Source organism: Halictus rubicundus, unplaced genomic scaffold (assembly GCF_050948215.1).
Source record: "Halictus rubicundus isolate RS-2024b unplaced genomic scaffold, iyHalRubi1_principal scaffold0138, whole genome shotgun sequence".
Taxonomy (NCBI): Eukaryota; Metazoa; Arthropoda; class Insecta; order Hymenoptera; family Halictidae; genus Halictus; species Halictus rubicundus.
The window spans coordinates 366,806-383,650 of NW_027488679.1; the positions used below are offsets into that span (position 1 = coordinate 366,806).

At 46.0% G+C, this 16,845-nt stretch overlaps 1 long non-coding RNA gene across 1 annotated transcript; it reads left to right on the plus strand.

The window, feature by feature from the left end:
• Positions 1-3,273: 3,273 nt before the first annotated feature.
• On the plus strand, positions 3,274-13,411 carry LOC143363808 (uncharacterized). Its single transcript, XR_013083916.1, has 2 exons — positions 3,274-3,357; positions 13,109-13,411. It is a non-coding gene; the product is annotated as an uncharacterized LOC143363808 (long non-coding RNA).
• Positions 13,412-16,845: the final 3,434 nt, after the last annotated feature.

A 16,845-nucleotide genomic window follows, 5' to 3' on the forward strand; every position in this document is an offset into this window, starting at 1 on the left:
GATTAGTGCAGTGTATTTGTTTTTGGTACTTCGGTACTGCTGTTTGTGTCTTTCTTGTTGTGTAGCGTTTCTAGTCTGTTGGAATTTTCTTCTGAGTTCACGCACTTCTTTTTTCAGTTTGTCGAGGTCTCGGTTCCACCAGGGAACTGATTTTTTGAATCTGCTTTTTCTTGGTATAGATCTCTCGCAAGCAGAAACTAGCTTCCCTTCAAGCTCGGCAGTTCTCTGGGCCGTCATTTCTGGAGTGGCCTCTTCTGTGCATAGATCGACTTCTGTAGGCTGAAGGATTCGGTCGAATCTATCCCAATTGGCACGCTTCAGGTTGAAGCGGTTTGACTGCGCTGTGTGTCCAACGGTTTCTGTTATGTGGAGCTTGAAGGTAATCAAGTTGTGATCACTTGTTGTGATTTTGTCGTGAATGTGCCAATCGTGAATATTGTCTATGCATGTGTGTGTTGCGAGCGTTACATCAATATTAGATTTCCCTCGATCATTGTCGAAGGTTGTGACCCTTGATGGTTGGTTAGCAATATGCAGATTACGTTGCGCTATGAGGTCCTCCATGTCTAAGCCTCTGTTATCAGTCTCTGGATTGTACCAGAGGACTGATTTAGCGTTGACGTCGGCTAGGACTATGACGTTTTCTCTTTTTAGTTTTTGTAATGTGTTGTCTAAGTAGTGGATATACGGTTCTATTCTGTCCGAGCACTGGAAGTATGCACTGACTAGGTAGAACCTCTTACCTGGTGCTGTGACCTCGACGCACGTGAAGTGTGTGTTACAGAATTGATCTAGTTTAAGTACTGTGAGATTCGGGTTGAAGATGACTATTGCGCTCTTGGTTGTGTTCCTTGATATATTCTGTGAGAAAAGCTTGGTGTCTAGTATTACTTCCGCACTTCCCATGGACCTTATATTGAAGGTGTTGGTGTACGAGTAGGGCTCATGTTTTGCAAGGAGATCAATGTCCTCTTTCTCCGCTAAGAGCCTTAATTCCTCCATGACAACTCTAGAGTTCCTGGCGTTAATTTGGGCTATGGTTATTTTATTTGTATTTGAGTTGTGTTGTTGTATGGTTTCACCGTCTGAGACATTGTGGGAATTATCGTTATTATCCATGGGTCTTTTTTTATTCGTTGCCAAAGTCTATTCGACTGATACTAATTTCCAGTGCGTGTTTGTACGCAGGGCAAGACTGTTCTCTGGACCCGTGGTTGGCTGGCTTGTTTGCCCTTTTGCAGTTTATGCAAATGGGCTTTTCTGTTTTGTTCGGGCAATCCTTATATTGGTGCCCGTCCTGGCCGCAGTGGCCGCACGTGTCAACTTTTGTCTTACAGTGTTTGGACACATGCCCAAATGCCTGGCACTTGTAGCAGCGGCTTGCTATTATAAAGTCTTTTACTCCGTAGGCGTAGAAGCCTACGAAGACTCGATTCCTACCTAGTAGAGTTTTCCTGGCTTCTGGGGAGACTTCTGCCACCCAGTTCGTGGTTCCCTTGTCTTTCCGACCCATTTTGAATAGGAGTTTAAACTCCTTCTCTATGTTATCCTCTGTGTTTCGCTCGAGGTTTTGTTTCTTTATTGCTTTGAGGAGTTCCGCCTCTGAGGTTTCCGACGGAACTCCTAGTATTATTATTTTTGGTCTCCTCTTTGGGAGGGGACCAATTTCCATCTTTGCTTTGAGTTTTTCATTTCTGAGGACTTGCTCAAGGTCCTCTTTTGTTTCTGTTTCTATCAGAATGCCGGAATTCCCTATCTTCCTTATGTTCCGGATTCTGATGTTTTGCTCTGTTGGATTGATGCAATCCGCTAGAGCTTTCCTGGTCTCCTCGCTGCTGGAGATATCGCTTCCTTTGCCAGGGTAGATTGCTACCACTGGCTTTGCCTGTTTTACCTCCATCTTTTTCGTAACGGCTCTCGTGTTACGGTTCGTTTTGGTAATGTCCGAGTATGACATCGGCTTAGTTGCTTGGATGTTTTGGCAAGTGTGTTGTTTTGTTGCCATCAGGCTATCTAATTTCTCAGATAGCCTGTTAAATTTATCGTCCATGGTTTTGACTTTCTGGAGTAGCTGAGCTCCTGCTTGTAATTCCTCTCTTGTAGTTGCCATTTCCTTTTTGAGTTTTTCCATTTCCATTCGGTCCTGGATGATTGCTTTGTTTTGGGTTTCGATTACAGAGATTATTTTGTTGGCCTCGTTTTGTTGCTCTTTTGTCAGGCCTATTTTGACAAAGAGCGTACGGAGTTTTTCGCATGGGCTCTGGTCAGAGTCAGAGTCCATGCTGCTGTTTGTCATGATTGAGTCTTGTGTTGAGTCGTCCTCATCAATGACTTTGGGGTCGGTTTTCGGAATTTTCTTGTTCGAGAGCGGCGTGTCCGTGTCGCTGGATCGTTGATCATTGTTCCGCTTATTGCCTTTCGGTTTTTGCCGACCTGCTCGAGAGTGTTCTGAGCCTGTATCGGATTCCGTGTCGGAGCTTGTGTTTCTGTCAGACTCCGAGTTCAATTGTATTAAGTCCTGGACTTGCTTTTTTGTGTCCGCTTTTCTTCCTTCTTCCTTTACTCCCTTCCCTTCATCCTTCTTCCGTTTTGTGTTTTGTTTTCTGGATACCATATTTGTTCCCACGAGTAGGGACGAAAACCAGTCGCTCCCCGGGTGACGTCCTTTCCGGGGAGAAGGCTATTTCGCTCAAGATTTCGCCAGGTGTCCTGAGGTTAGACGCTAATGGCCGGTGGACCCACCGACCGCCCGTGTAAAACACGGGACCTCTCTCACCGCGTTCTTCAGCTTAGAGGTTAAGGGTTTGTTCAAGGGGTTCGCCTCCCCGTTGGGCCGACCGGTTAAGGTAAGCCCCCCGTTTCTCCCGTTCTGCAACATACCACCAGATGTATCCGGTGGGTCGTCGCGGCAGAGGGGAGTCTTCCGGGTGAGAGCCGCGGTTATCGCAAGCGATAACACACGCATGGGCTCCCTGAGAGCCGCGGTCATCGCAAAGCGATGACTCCGCAAGAACTCTCTTTATGATAGAGCCGCGGTTGTCGCAGAGCGACAACTCACGCAGAGCTCTCTGAGAGCCGCGGTCCTCGCAAAGCGACAACTCCGCAAGAACTCTCTTTACGAGAGCCGCGGTCGTCGCAGAGCGAGAACTCACGCAGGAACTCTCTTATCAGAGCCCCGTTAGTCACCCGAAGGTGTCCAGGTCCTACCACGTGAAGGAGGGGTTGGTGCGTCAGGGTTATACCATGATATAAGTCCCTGACGCTTATAAGACCCAGTAGATAGGGACAGAGGGAATCGCGTTAATCCATTCATGCGCGTCACTAATTAGATGACGAGGCATTTGGCTAGATTTCTATGTCTTTACAGCGCAAACTGTGAGACATTCTTCCAAGGTTTTTTCCCCTTGTTGGATTCAATTAAAAGAAAATATAAAACTTTGAATTGCATAGCAAGTCTATTTTCAATTAGTCGTGTCATAATAGTTTGCATGTCAATGTACACGTTCTTGTCATGTATACGTTTATAATCTACAATAATAAAATATTTATACTTAGTCAATTAATAAAATTTATATTTACACTTTAGTCAATTGATAAAATAAAATAAAATAAAATAAAATAAAATAAAATACTTTCAGTTTATTCTAAATATGTCGAAGGCCGCGAATGATTATTATTATCTCTCCAGTTATTGTTACGATTGGGTTAATTTATATTTATATATATTTTTTTATATTATTTTACGCATTTAAATCGTAATCTATAAATATATTGGCGATCTCGATTGACGCTCTGAGTGCCATCATAGACATGGTGATGGTGTCTTTTTTTGTTATTTTTAGCTCCTTTAGGAGCTTAATAGTATAGTCCGGTACCGCGCCTCTACAACCTATTACGATTGGTATGACTTTCCCTACTTTATTCTTTTTAAATCTATTTTTTAAAAATTCTGTTAGCCGATTATATTTTTTTATTTTTCTTCGTATGCCGTCTTTAGGCACTCCCTGTGTTCATAGCGGATAGTAACATCGACTATGTCCAGCCGTTCCTCGTGTATTATTACGAGGTCTGGTTTGAGGCTACCTGACTGCATATCATACGAGGGTTCAACCAAAACGTTTGCCCTCTTACTAATTCTATCGGCTAAGAGATTTTTTATTTCATCATGGCGTTTTATTCTTAACGGCTTTGTGGCTATGCACAGGCCTAGGATATGTCCCAATGATTCCGGTTGGCATCTACACTTACGGCAGCTTACATCCGAAATCTTTTTTGAACGGCTTAAGGCGACCTTGGTACCGATTGTATTCGTTCTCAGCCTCAGCGCGTCATTGAATCGCGAAGGCTGGAGATATTCTGGACGATAAAGCCATGTGTTACTTACGGGGTTATTTCGAAATTCTTTCACCCCGTGTCCTTGGGACTTAAGTTTTCCCCATTCCAACGAGGCCTTTCTTTTGAGTCTTATTTTCGCATGTGCAAGGTGAACCTCGTCCGCTGGCCAGTTGATCCTGAGCGAATTGGCCGTTTCCTTTAGGGCTTTGTTGAAGTTTTCTTCATTCGCAAGGGCCCTAATGATGGGGTCATTCGAGGCCTTTAGTTTAAGCCCTGCATTGAGGGCCGCTATCCTTATAATGTTCTCCATTTTGGGAATTCCCAATCCTCCGTCCCTTTTGGACGCGTACACGAGACCGTTAGCTGTGCTAACGGGGAGATGGAGGATTTCTTTGATATGGCCTCGAATGTCGGAATCTATCATCTTTAACGTACCACTACTAGGAGGGAAAGTTGTAAGTTCATGGATAAATCTCGGTAAAATATACATCACTATCAGTTTTATTTTCTGCATAGGTTTAAGTTTTAATCTTTTAACGTTATTTACTATCCTATTTATTTCTGTAAGTGTTATTTTACGATAAGTGTCTCTCCATGCGCCCATCCTAGCACCTAGATACGCAAAGGTTTCTTCCGGTCCGATGTATTGAACTAGATCCCCACCGATGTTAATTTCGGGGTTCTTTATAAACCAGCTTCTGTTGATCGCTATCACCTGAAAGCAAGAGCACTTGTCGGGCGCGATGGACATGCCCAATTCTTGCAGTTTCTTGACAAGAATATGCGCTTGTTTCTGCGCTTCTGAAGCGTTTTTCCCCAATAATACAATATCATCCGCAAACGCTAGGATTGCTGCATTGCCTCCAGGGAGTGAGATTCCTTCAGTGGTATTCTGTATCTTGTCTAGTATATGGTCGATCACTGTGTTGAAAAGGAAAGGAGACAAGGGATCACCCTGTTTCACTCCCCTTTCGAGCTTTATATTTATGCTGGTATCTTCTGTTCCCCGTATGGTGGTGGTACAGTCTGAATACATGGATCTTACTATTTCTATTGCATGTTCCGGAGTGCCCTTGACTCTTAGAGCTTCATATATTGCTGCGTGTCGTACCGTATCAAAGGCTTTGGTAATATCAATCGATATCATTACTCCCCCATCGTTGCTTTTCATCTCATTAATGGCATGCTTAAGGATGGTAATGTTACTCAGGCACCAATTGCTGGCTACGCAGCCTTTCTGACGTATATTGTGTTTTAAACTTGATCTCAGGCGTGCGTCAATAAGTGCCGAAAAATAGAGTTTTTAGCCTCTTTTGTGTCTTTTCCTAATTTTGGAATTAAAATTGTCCGGTTCTGTAACCATGGTCTTGGGATGTATCTTTTAATTAATAATATATTATATATTTTTGCCAAAATACTATCAATATAATTTCTTCTCAAGTGTGCTACCTTTATACCATCTGGTCCCGCAGCGGACTTATTCGATATCTTTGCGATCCTTTCAATTATTTCTTCATTCTTTATTTTTCTTATTATTTGTTCTGTTGGAATTTCCGCTGTTGCATCAGTTGTAATTTTAATTTCTTCCGGGCCCTTTACACCCCATAGATTGTCATATAGTGTTTTTATAGCATTTATATCCGGTAGCTTTTGTGGTTTAATGGTGCATTCTAAATCCCCTGAGATTACCGCGTCCACTAAATTTCTTGGGCAATTTTTATACCATTCTTGACAGCGCGCATATTTTGTTTTATTTCTGTTATTTTTATTGTTCTTAGCTTTAAAGTTTTTATCTAGTTTTTTATTGGTTGTTTTAGCGCGTAAGTTATACCGGGATATGCTGTCTTTATTAGTATTAGTTATTTTTGTTGCCTGTTGTGCTACTACCGGGGATTTACCGATGCAAGGGTCGTTAAATAATACTCGCCGTACGATCCTGTTGGGCTACGACACTCAGTTTATTTATTCAGGTGTACACTATAGAGACACTCTCCCGACAACCTCACTCTCCGGCGGTCGCTTAATTACTAACTCCGGGGTCTGGCGTCCCACCCCTGGTCGCCTACCCCATTGTCGCCGATAGGGTCCTTCCCCCTCTCTGCGGCCTCTTCTTCAGCTAGCTCCGATCTCCACAATCCCTCCTTCTTTTTCAGTTTAAGCTTTTGGGTCTTTAATTGCGAATTTCCATTATCTTCGGGTTGAACCCCTTTTTTTGATTCCGCGTATGTCGCCGTACTACTGCTAGGAACCCTAGTAGACGTGTTTGTTTTATGATCGGCTCAACTTTGTTTTGGGCTAGCTGGCAATTTCTTCACATGTGTCGTGTGTCTTCTGAATGTTGTTCCGTCTTTTTCTAACGTAAGTTCATCCCCCTTTTTTCCTATCACTTTGTATTCGGCTTTTCCGAACCTACATTCCAGTTTGTTTGAGGCTGTCATATTTTGTGCTATCACTTTGTCTCCTGGCTGTATGTCGCTGGTTTTTGCTCCTCTTGCTTTGTCTTCTCTTTCTTTTCCTTTTTGTTTTTCGACCATATCACTATCTTTTGCTTCCGTGTCTCCTTCTGTGGCTATTAGGTCTGTTATCGATGGTATTTTGTCTCTGATGTTCCTCTCCAGTAAAAGTTCTGACGGAGATTTCCCAGTTGTTCCGTGGGGAGTGACGTTGTACATTAACAAAAATTTCTGTATCTCCGCTTGGTAGTCTTTTCCATTAGCATGTGCGATTTGCAAGCGCTTTAGGATTGACTTGTTCATTTTTTCTACCTCTCCATTAGCTTGCGGCCAATAGCGCGGCGTATGGATGAGTTTGATATTGTGAGTATTACAAAATTCCTTAAATTCACTGCTAGCAAATTGCCTTCCATTGTCAGCCCTAATACTTTTTGGAACCCCCAGACGCGAGAAAATTTCCGAGAGATGGCTTATTATCGCAGATGAATTTGTGACTTCCATGAATTTAATTTCTTGGCACCTGGAATAATAATCAATGATTACTAATATCATGTCTTTGTTCGGTAATGGACCCATCAAATCGATGGCAAGGCACTGCCAAGGTCCTTCCGGAAATTGGTGTCTACTCATCAGGGGTGGTTTGTTTGGTTGTGAGACTAGTAAGCAGTCTACAATTTTTAACAAATTTCTCGATCTGCCTATCCATTGACGGCCACCTGACTTTAACTCGTACACGTCTCTTCATTACGGTTTCTCCTGGGTGTCCTTCGTGGGCTAATTCCAATACTTGTTTTGTTAATGTTTGAGGAATTACAATTCTGTTGTTTCTCAGTATTATTGGGCCCATTGACGTCAATTCTGTTCTGAAAGGGAAATATATACTTTTGTCCTGTAATGGCCAAGAATCGTTATTAATTTTGCTGACTGCATCGACTATATCTCTATCTTCTCTGCTTTCTGAGATTATTTGGGAAATTTTCATCGCCTTTGGTGCGCTTCTTTCCACTATTGCGAAGATGTGTTGGTCGCCCTCTGGGTCAAATGAATTCTCGACTTGTAACTTGCATAACCTTGACACGGAATCGGCAATATTCGACTTGCCGGGTTGGTATAAAACTTTAAACCTGAAGGCTTGAAGCCTTAGCAGCCATCTCTCAATTCGTGCGGGTGGTTTCGAGGATGGCCTAAATATCGTTTCCAGTGGTTTGTGGTCGGTCACAAGTTCGAATTCTAATCCAGCTAGATAGAAATAGAATCTCTCCACTGCCCAGACTAAAGCTAGGCTCTCTTTTTCGGTTTGGGAATAGCGTTTTTCTACATTAGAAAGGCTTTTGCTTGCGAAAGATATCATTTTTGGGTTTTCTTGCGTGTCGAATTGCAGCAACACTGCTCCCAGCGCCACTGGACTAGCATCTGCTATCAGTCGTGTACGCCGTTGTGGATCGAAGTATGCTAATGTTGGGAGCTTGGCTAATGAATGCTTAAGCTGTTCAAAGTGTTGTTGATGGACTTCGGCCCATTCAAATTTGATATCCGTCTTTGTTAATTTCCGCAGAGATTCGACCGTTGTTCCTAGGTCCGGTAGGAATTTTCCTACATATGTTACTAGACCTAGGAAACTTCGTAGTTCTTCCTTGTTTTCTGGTGCCCGAAAATGTAGAATTGTTTTTACTTTCCTTTGATCTACATCGATACCTTCGCTAGATAGTTTATGCCCCAAGAAGTCTAATTCGGGAACTTTAAAGAGGCATTTTGTTTCATTCAATGTTACATTGTTTTCTTTTAAGGTATTCAATACAGCCTTTAAGCAACTATCGTGCTCTGTTTCGGTTGAACCAAATACGATTATGTCGTCTAGATAATTAAGACAGTTCACACAATGTGATAATATTGCCTCGAAGGTTCTTTGAAAGATTTCGACTGCCGAATTCACTCCGAACATGAGGCGCTTATAGCGGAACATGCCTTTGTGAGTGATAAATGTAGTGATGGGACGACTGTCCACGTGTAACTGAAGTTGGTGATACGCACTTAATAAGTCCAGCCGTGAAAAATATTTTGCTCTCCTTAATTTTGTTATAAGATAGTCAAATGTAGGTAGTGGATAGTTTTCTCTGAGGATGGCTTCATTTGCTCTGCGCATGTCTACGCAGATTCTGATATCCCCTGATGGTTTGAAGATAACCACAATCGGTGATATCCAAGCACTCGGCTGTAGGACACGCTCAATGATGTCGCTTCGCAAGGCTTCCTCCAGCTTGCCCTCAACCAGGCTTTCCACTGAGATCGGTACTCTTCTCACCGCTTGCTGAATCGGCTTTGCATAAGGATCTATGGACAGTTTCACTACCACATTCTTTATCTTCGGAAACGATATTACTTCCACCGGTCCGTTCGCTTGTAATCCCAGCTTTAATATTCCTAGTTGTTTTGCTGTATCTTTTCCGATCAGTGAAATGTCTCCTTTCATCACTACGTAGAATGGTGAGACGATTTCTTTGTTTCCTACCAGATTGATTGTTGTTACAAATCTATTTTTAAGTTCAAGTGGACGTCCGGATGCGTACGATTTTAGAACATCTGTGGTTTCAGTAAGATCCCATATAATTGCTCTATTCCTGGAAAGAAATTCCCAATCTTTGCCTTTTATTACATTCACCTTGGACCCAGAATCTATGAGTACTACTAGGCGTACGCCTCCAATAAGGCATTCGATTAAATCATCCGAGTTATCTGTGATTCCTTCTTCCGAGTCAATTTTGAAGCAATCGAAGTCCTTAATCTTGTCCTGTGCCTCGAATGTTGAGGCGCTTGAATCGACATAGTTGATCCTTGATTTAAATCGTTTCTGTTTCTGCTCGGATCGTTCTGGGGTAGCAGGTCTTTTCCTTTGGTGACGCGTCCTACAACATCTAGCAAAGTGGCCCTGAAAACCACACTTGTGGCATTTCACATCCTTTGCCGGACATGCTTTTATATTGTCGGTGTGTCCGGATTTTCCGCATCTGATACATTGATGAGATTGTCCTCTTTTTTGAAATCCCAGCTTATTTATTGAGGCGTACGTGTTCGATGATGTACTCGGTCCTGGTAAACTTGCATTCATGGCTGTCGATTGATTCGCTATTTGTTCATGTACTTGGCACAATTCGATAATTTCGTCTAGTGTCCGCTCCTTCTCCAGAATCTTCTTCTGTAATTCCGTGGGGCACCAGCTATCGATGATTTTGTCTTTCATGTTTATTTCTATTGCTTCGCTCTCAGTTTCTCCAAAGGAACAACGTTTTGCTTGCTGTCTACTTCTTAGTACGAATTTACGGAAATTCTCTCCTTCTTCCCGCTTGATGTTCCTTGAAAACATCGTTTTTCTTATCGGCGTCCACCGCTTCAATAGCACCGGGCAAACTGTAGGCAACCTCTTGTAGTTGCTCTCCCCCAAAGTGTAAAAGCTTACTTCTTTTTTTTCCATAATCTGTTATATCTTCAGATGCTAGGTAAAGTTCCAGCGAACGGAGCCATTTTTCCCATACAAGTCTGATTACATTCTTGTCTATGTTTTCACATAGAAATGGTTTTACTCCTATTCCCGATATATTTAACGCCATTTCCATAAGCTCACAGCCTTCTCACTGTACACTGCACTTCGGCTCACAGCCGTCCCGCAATACACTGCGTCTCGGCTCACAGCCGTCTCACAATTCAATGCGTCTTGGCTCACAGCCGTCCCGCAATACACTGCGTCTCGGCTCACAGCCGTCTCACAATTCAATGCGTCTTGGCTCACAGCCGTCCCGCAATACACTGCGTCTCGGCTCACAGCCGTCTCACAATTCAATGCGTCTTGGCTCACAGCCGTCCCGCAATACACTGCGTCTCGGCTCACAGCCGTCTCACAATTCAATGCGTCTTGGCTCACAGCCGTCCCGCAATACACTGCGTCTCGGCTCACAGCCGTCCCCCAATATTTATTCCGTAAATATTGGTATTCTTATACACAAAGGTTCGTAAATATTGAAGGTGAGAAGTCCTCGTCGCCAAATGTGCTACTACCGGGGATTTACCGATGCAAGGGTCGTTAAATAATACTCGCCGTACGATCCTGTTGGGCTGCGACACTCAGTTTATTTATTCAGGTTGTAACGGGTATAGCTAAGGCCCGCGACTTCCCCGCCTAACACCGCGCCTACCACCGCCCCACTCCCAGCGAGCGCGCCGAGACCACGGCCGAGCACAGCCTCCCGTCGCGGCCGCAAGGTGGCCACCGCGACGAGCCGGCTGCTCGCGAGTGGAAGTGGGCGGTGGGAAGGATAAATAGGCCGCGAGAAGCAGCAGTCGGGGCAGTTGGGGCCAGGCATGCGAGACCGAGAGCTACCGCCGAATAAGACCTCCGCTGTACCTCCAACCCGACCGCACCGCGTTCCTACCGAAACCACCGTTTCCGCCAGACACCCTCGTTCCCGTATCCAAGCCGGCACCGTGCAAACGGGCCGGAATCCCTCCCCCGAGGGGCGCAAGCCTACAGGAAATTCATCCAAGCCGGCACCGTGCAAACGGGCCGGAATCCCTCCCCCCGAGGGGCGCAAGCCTACGGGAAACTCGTCCGAGCCGGCACCGTGCAAACAAGTGTAACTTTCCTCCTAATAGCAGAAACGGCGAAAAAATTCGGTTTTTCTTGTTTTTGACAAGGACTTCCCACAACAAAAAATCTAAAAAAAATTGACGACACTGCCTGCTATGGTACTTTATCGGGGCACTAAACAGCAAAATAGCATGTTTTCATATTTTTGAGAAATGTACATTTTTCCGATTTTTTTGAGGTTTTTCATTTTTTGCGATCACAGTTTGCAAGAAAAAAATCTGAAAAAATTCTCAAAAATCTGTCTTAGGATCCAAAATATGCCACATTTTTTTCAGAATTTTAGGAAGCATCAGAGTGTGGAAAATGCGTGGAAAAGCGCGAAATCTAATTAACCCTGTAACTACTCTCACGGGCAAGATAGGGGGTTGAAATTTTGCTCAGAGGGGTTTTTCTGGGTCAGCTTTCGAATGGTTCATTAATCATTGAAAAACCTCTAAGGGCAGTTTTGACCATCTTAATCGGCTAGGCCCTTTATCTATTTCGGAGCCATATGTTGATTCATCAGATATTTCCTCGATTTTCTCCCATAGGTTTGCTATCTTGTCGAATATATCTTTGCATTAGTCGGGAGGATTTTCGGGTCTGCTGGATATCGCTTCTTTGATATCCCTGAGATTGGGATTATTTAAGGTGTCAGTGCCCGATTCTGGTCGAGATAGCTCTTGTGGCTCTTCGTTCGAGGAACTATCGGAACCCATATTCTCATTATTATTTATTATGATAGTTTCTCTGCTTTCTGGCTGTAGTCGTCTTCTCTTATCACTGATTTGCCTCAGGGTTTTATTGGGGAGATATTTTATAATTTCGACGTTAGGTTGTTTTAGATGTTTGTACTTATCGTCTAGTTCGACTAACAGCGCTGTTTCTTCTACGGTCCACACTGTGGCTTTCCTAGCAGCTGGGAGCCTTTCCCTTTCATGTGCCGTTTGTCTTTTTCGGTTTCGGACGGAGGGATGCATATGCCTTTCGTGCATTGAGAGTCCCACCAATGTGTCGAACGATTCTGCACATTCTTCGCAACCATACCTCTTAACTTGTTTTACTTCCCCTTTACATCTTGGGAAGTGGCACCGCCAATTGTGGAGGCCGGGCCAAAGCCTTTCACACCTCCCACACTTCCACTTGATTTCCTCAATCAAATGTTCATTTTGGCAGTGTATAACAAAGTTTTTGAGGTCTGTGAACATTAGATTTCGGTTCTTTTCTTGGCATAAGATACAATTCACGCCCTCCTCCGGTGCAGGTACTGTAATCATGATAGATTTCTCGCTTCACCTTTTAACATTAGCCTGGTCGTCAACGGTGGTCTCCTGCTGAACGGATAAATCCGTCATGGAACACCCGAGACCAGGTTGCTCCATGTCCGAGGCATTGATATTATTGTTTGGGCCAACGGTATGTGATCAGGCGGGCTCCCCACAAGACCCTGAATCGCAGAGGCAGCTCTTAGCTTCCCTCCCTAAGGAGGTACTAGACAGCGGGACCCACGAGAAGGGGGCTGCTTGCTAACTATGACCCTCCGCGGGCGAAACCGGTCGTCCAATCGGCGCCACATGATGGAATGTGGCTCCCATTCCTCCACACCTCCACGAGGTGGGAGCTGGGCAACGTCCACCTGGAGACAGGTGGACGGCTGAGCTGGAGGACGGCGCCGATTGAACGACCTGGATCGCCTTAAGAGAGTCATAGTTACTCCCGCCGTTTACCCGCGCTTTTTTGAATTTCTTCACGTTGACATTCAGAGCACTGGGCAGAAATCACATTGCGTCAACACCCGTGGGGGCCATCGCTATGCTTTGTTTTAATTAGACAGTCGGATTCCCCTAGTCCGTGCCAGTTCTGAGCTGAGCGTTGAATGGCGGCCGAAGAGGACGACCGTTCTAGACGGAAGCCTCGCAGCAAGGAAGATCCGCGGGAGGCCAAGGCACGGGACCGAGCTCGGATTCCCATCAATGTGTTCACCTCGCCCAGGCCCGGCACGTCAGCCAGACCCGCTTCCCGACCAAGCCCGACACGCCCCGCTCCTCAGAGCCAATCCTTATTCCGAAGTTACGGATCCAATTTGCCGACTTCCCTTACCTACATTAATCTATCGACTAGAGGCTCTTTACCTTGGAGACCTGCTGCGGATATGGGTACGAACCGGCGCGACACCTCCACGTGGCCCTCTCCTGGATTTTCAAGGTCCGAGGGGAAGATCCGGACACCGCCGCAACTGCGGTGCTCTTCGCGTTCCAAACCCTATCTCCCTGCTAGAGATTTCCAGGGAACTCGAACGCTTATACAGAAAAGAAAACTCTCCCCGGATCTCCCGACGGCGTCTCCAGGTCATTTTGGGTTACCCCGACGAACACTCTTCCGAGGGCCCGAATGGTATGCGGTTCCGCTGCCGGGTTCCGGAATAGAAACCGGATTCCCTTTCGCCCGATGGGTGTGTGTTTTGTGTTTGTACATTTGCTCTTAGGACACCTCATCTACATAGGATTTCTCTTAGGGCTTAGGATCGACTGACTCGTGTGCAACGGCTGTTCACACGAAACCCTTCTCCACGTCAGTCCTCCAGGGCCTCGCTGGAGTATTTGCTACTACCACCAAGATCTGCACCGACGGCGGCACCAGGCAGGCTCACGCCCAGACCCTTCTGCGCATACCGCCGCGACCCTCCTACTCGTCAGAGCTTCATGGAGGACGTTTACGCAACAGCGCAAACGTCCAACCCCACTTGCCGCTGACGGCGGAGTATAGGCGCGACGCTTCAGCGCCATCCATTTTCAGGGCTAGTTGCTTCGGCAGGTGACTTCCATGGCCACCGTCCTGCTGTCTTAAGCAACCAACGCGAACGCGCAAAAGAGAACGAGCGAGTGCCAGCTATCATAAGGGAAACTTCGGAGGGAACCAGCTACTAAATGGTTCGATTAGTCTTTCGCCCCTATACCCAGTTCCGACGATCGATTTGCACGTCAGAATCGCTACGGACCTCCATCAGAGTTTCCCCTGACTTCGTCCTGACCAGGCATAGTTCACCATCTTTCGGGTCCCAACGTCTACGCTCTGGGTGCGCCTCTCCTCGCAATGAGAACGAGACGCCCCGGGAGTGCGAGGCCGCATCGTAACGCGGCCCATCCTCCCTTGGTCGACGCAAAGGTACGACCTTCACTTTCATTGCGCCTTTAGGTTTACATGTCCCAATGACTCGCGCACATGTTAGACTCCTTGGTCCGTGTTTCAAGACGGGTCCTGAGAGTACCCAAAGCAGTAGCGTCGCTGACCGGTAATTCGAAGCTTGGCCAGTCCGAGGACACCGCCTGCTAACAGCTGGTTAGGCCCGAAGCCGGCACCAGGTCCGTACCTTCGGGTAAAACTAACCGAGCTTGCGGCGGGCCTGACGCACGCACATTCGAGAATGGATTGGTTGCGGCCCGATACCGTCAGAGTACCGTCACGCAGCCGGCCAGGCGATCGAGCGTCTGTCGTGTGCGCACGTAGCGACACGACAGGCAACAACTCGGGCCGTAGACCGACACGCAACGGGTCGCGACGTTCTACTAAGGGAGAAGTGCACGACTATGCGACCGGAACATTTGCCGAAGATGGTGTACCCTCGCACTGGAAACCACGAAGGCCCATACGGGGTATCTGCGCACCAACGGAAGCCAGCCTCGTCGACGATGAATCTCCCCATTCGATCTTTTGGGTTTCTCAGGTTTACCCCTGAACGGTTTCACGTACTCTTGAACTCTTTCTTCAAAGTTCTTTTCAACTTTCCCTCGCGGTACTTGTTCGCTATCGGTCTCGTGGTCATATTTAGCCTTAGATGGAGTTTACCACCCACTTAGGGCTGCACTCTCAAGCAACCCGACTCTAAGGAGAGGTCCTCCCGAAACGCGTACCGGTCGCTACGGGCCTGGCACCCTCTACGGGTAAATGGCCCCGTTCAAGATGGACTTGGACGCGGTTCGACGTCACGGGATAAATGGACCCTCCTAAACACTACATTTCCCAACGGCGGAACCGCGGGATTCAGTGCTGGGCTCATTCCTGTTCGCTCGCCGCTACTAAGGAAATCCTTGTTAGTTTCTTTTCCTCCGCTTAGTAATATGCTTAAATTCAGCGGGTAATCTCGCCTACTCTGAGGTCGTCAAACGTGAAAAAAAATGTTTCGTATATTTCACCGAAAGCATTAAAAGTACGCGAGAACGTACAGAGGAGCACAAAAAAAAAACAAAACCATATATCTTATGCGCCACACCAAAGTGTCTTTTCTCTATATAATATATATAGAGATTTCTTCATTTTGTTCGTCGATCGGAAACTCTCGCTAGACGATCGGCCGGTTAACTTTAACGTCCGTCGAAAAGAACTTCCGGGGACTGGACGACCGACAGATCGCGCGGTCTCGCGATCGACAATGAAAAAAAAAGACATGGGGCGACCGACAAAGGTTTGTTTTCACCTTCACCTTCTCGTGCTCTGCGTGACAACACGTTGTGGTGACAACGATGTTCGAAAGCCACTCCATAGAGGAGTATATATATATATATTTTTTTTCAACACCCGGTGGGGTTTCTCTACTACACTAGACACACGGGGGTACAGAAACGCTGCACGACGCGATATCATCGATCAAACCAAAGAGACACGAGATCTCGGTCGTCATTCAATTCAACGAACGTGGCGATGGAATCCGCAACGGATTAGCGAGGACACGCGGCGACGGGGAAATTATTCGACCCGATACAAGTACGCGTGCGCATCCCGCACAATGTCAAATGTTGCTATGTCCATCAGTCATCAAAGCGTTCGTAGAACGAGAGACCACTGTCTCGCGAACTCTAAGAATATGTTTGTCGAAGTCGCTGGCAACGACGACCGTCCGCCGCAATTATGTGTAGAGAGACACATCCACGCACAGTCGTTTTTTATTTTATATATCTCCCTGGGGCTTACGTTGCACACCACAGTTGCGCACACAGATTTTACACGGGTGTCCGGTATCTCTTTCTTTATTTGTGTCTGAGGCGTCCGAAAGTGTCGTCAGTCCGCCTGTCGGACTTCGCGGGGTCGTAAATCCCGTTTCGCTTGCTCGCGGACGATATTCGGGCCTTGACGGAGTTACGGAGTAGCTACGTCTAGTTGAAATGAAACTCGACGTTTTGGAACAACACTTCAATATATTTTAACTTAACATTCACAAGTCAGTTGGCGAGGTATGACGCGTACAACGAGTTTTCTAGACGCGATCGATTTGTGTTTTCTTCGAGGTATCTTAGCTTTCTGCGGTTCGGTGTCGTGTCGTCTATAAAGTCAACTCGGGCTCTTCTTCTATTGGTTAATGGGTGGTGCATTTGGTCGTCGGAGTGGGGATGCGATTTGGTGGAATTGTGTTTAGATGATCTGAATGGATTAGGTGTGAGAGAT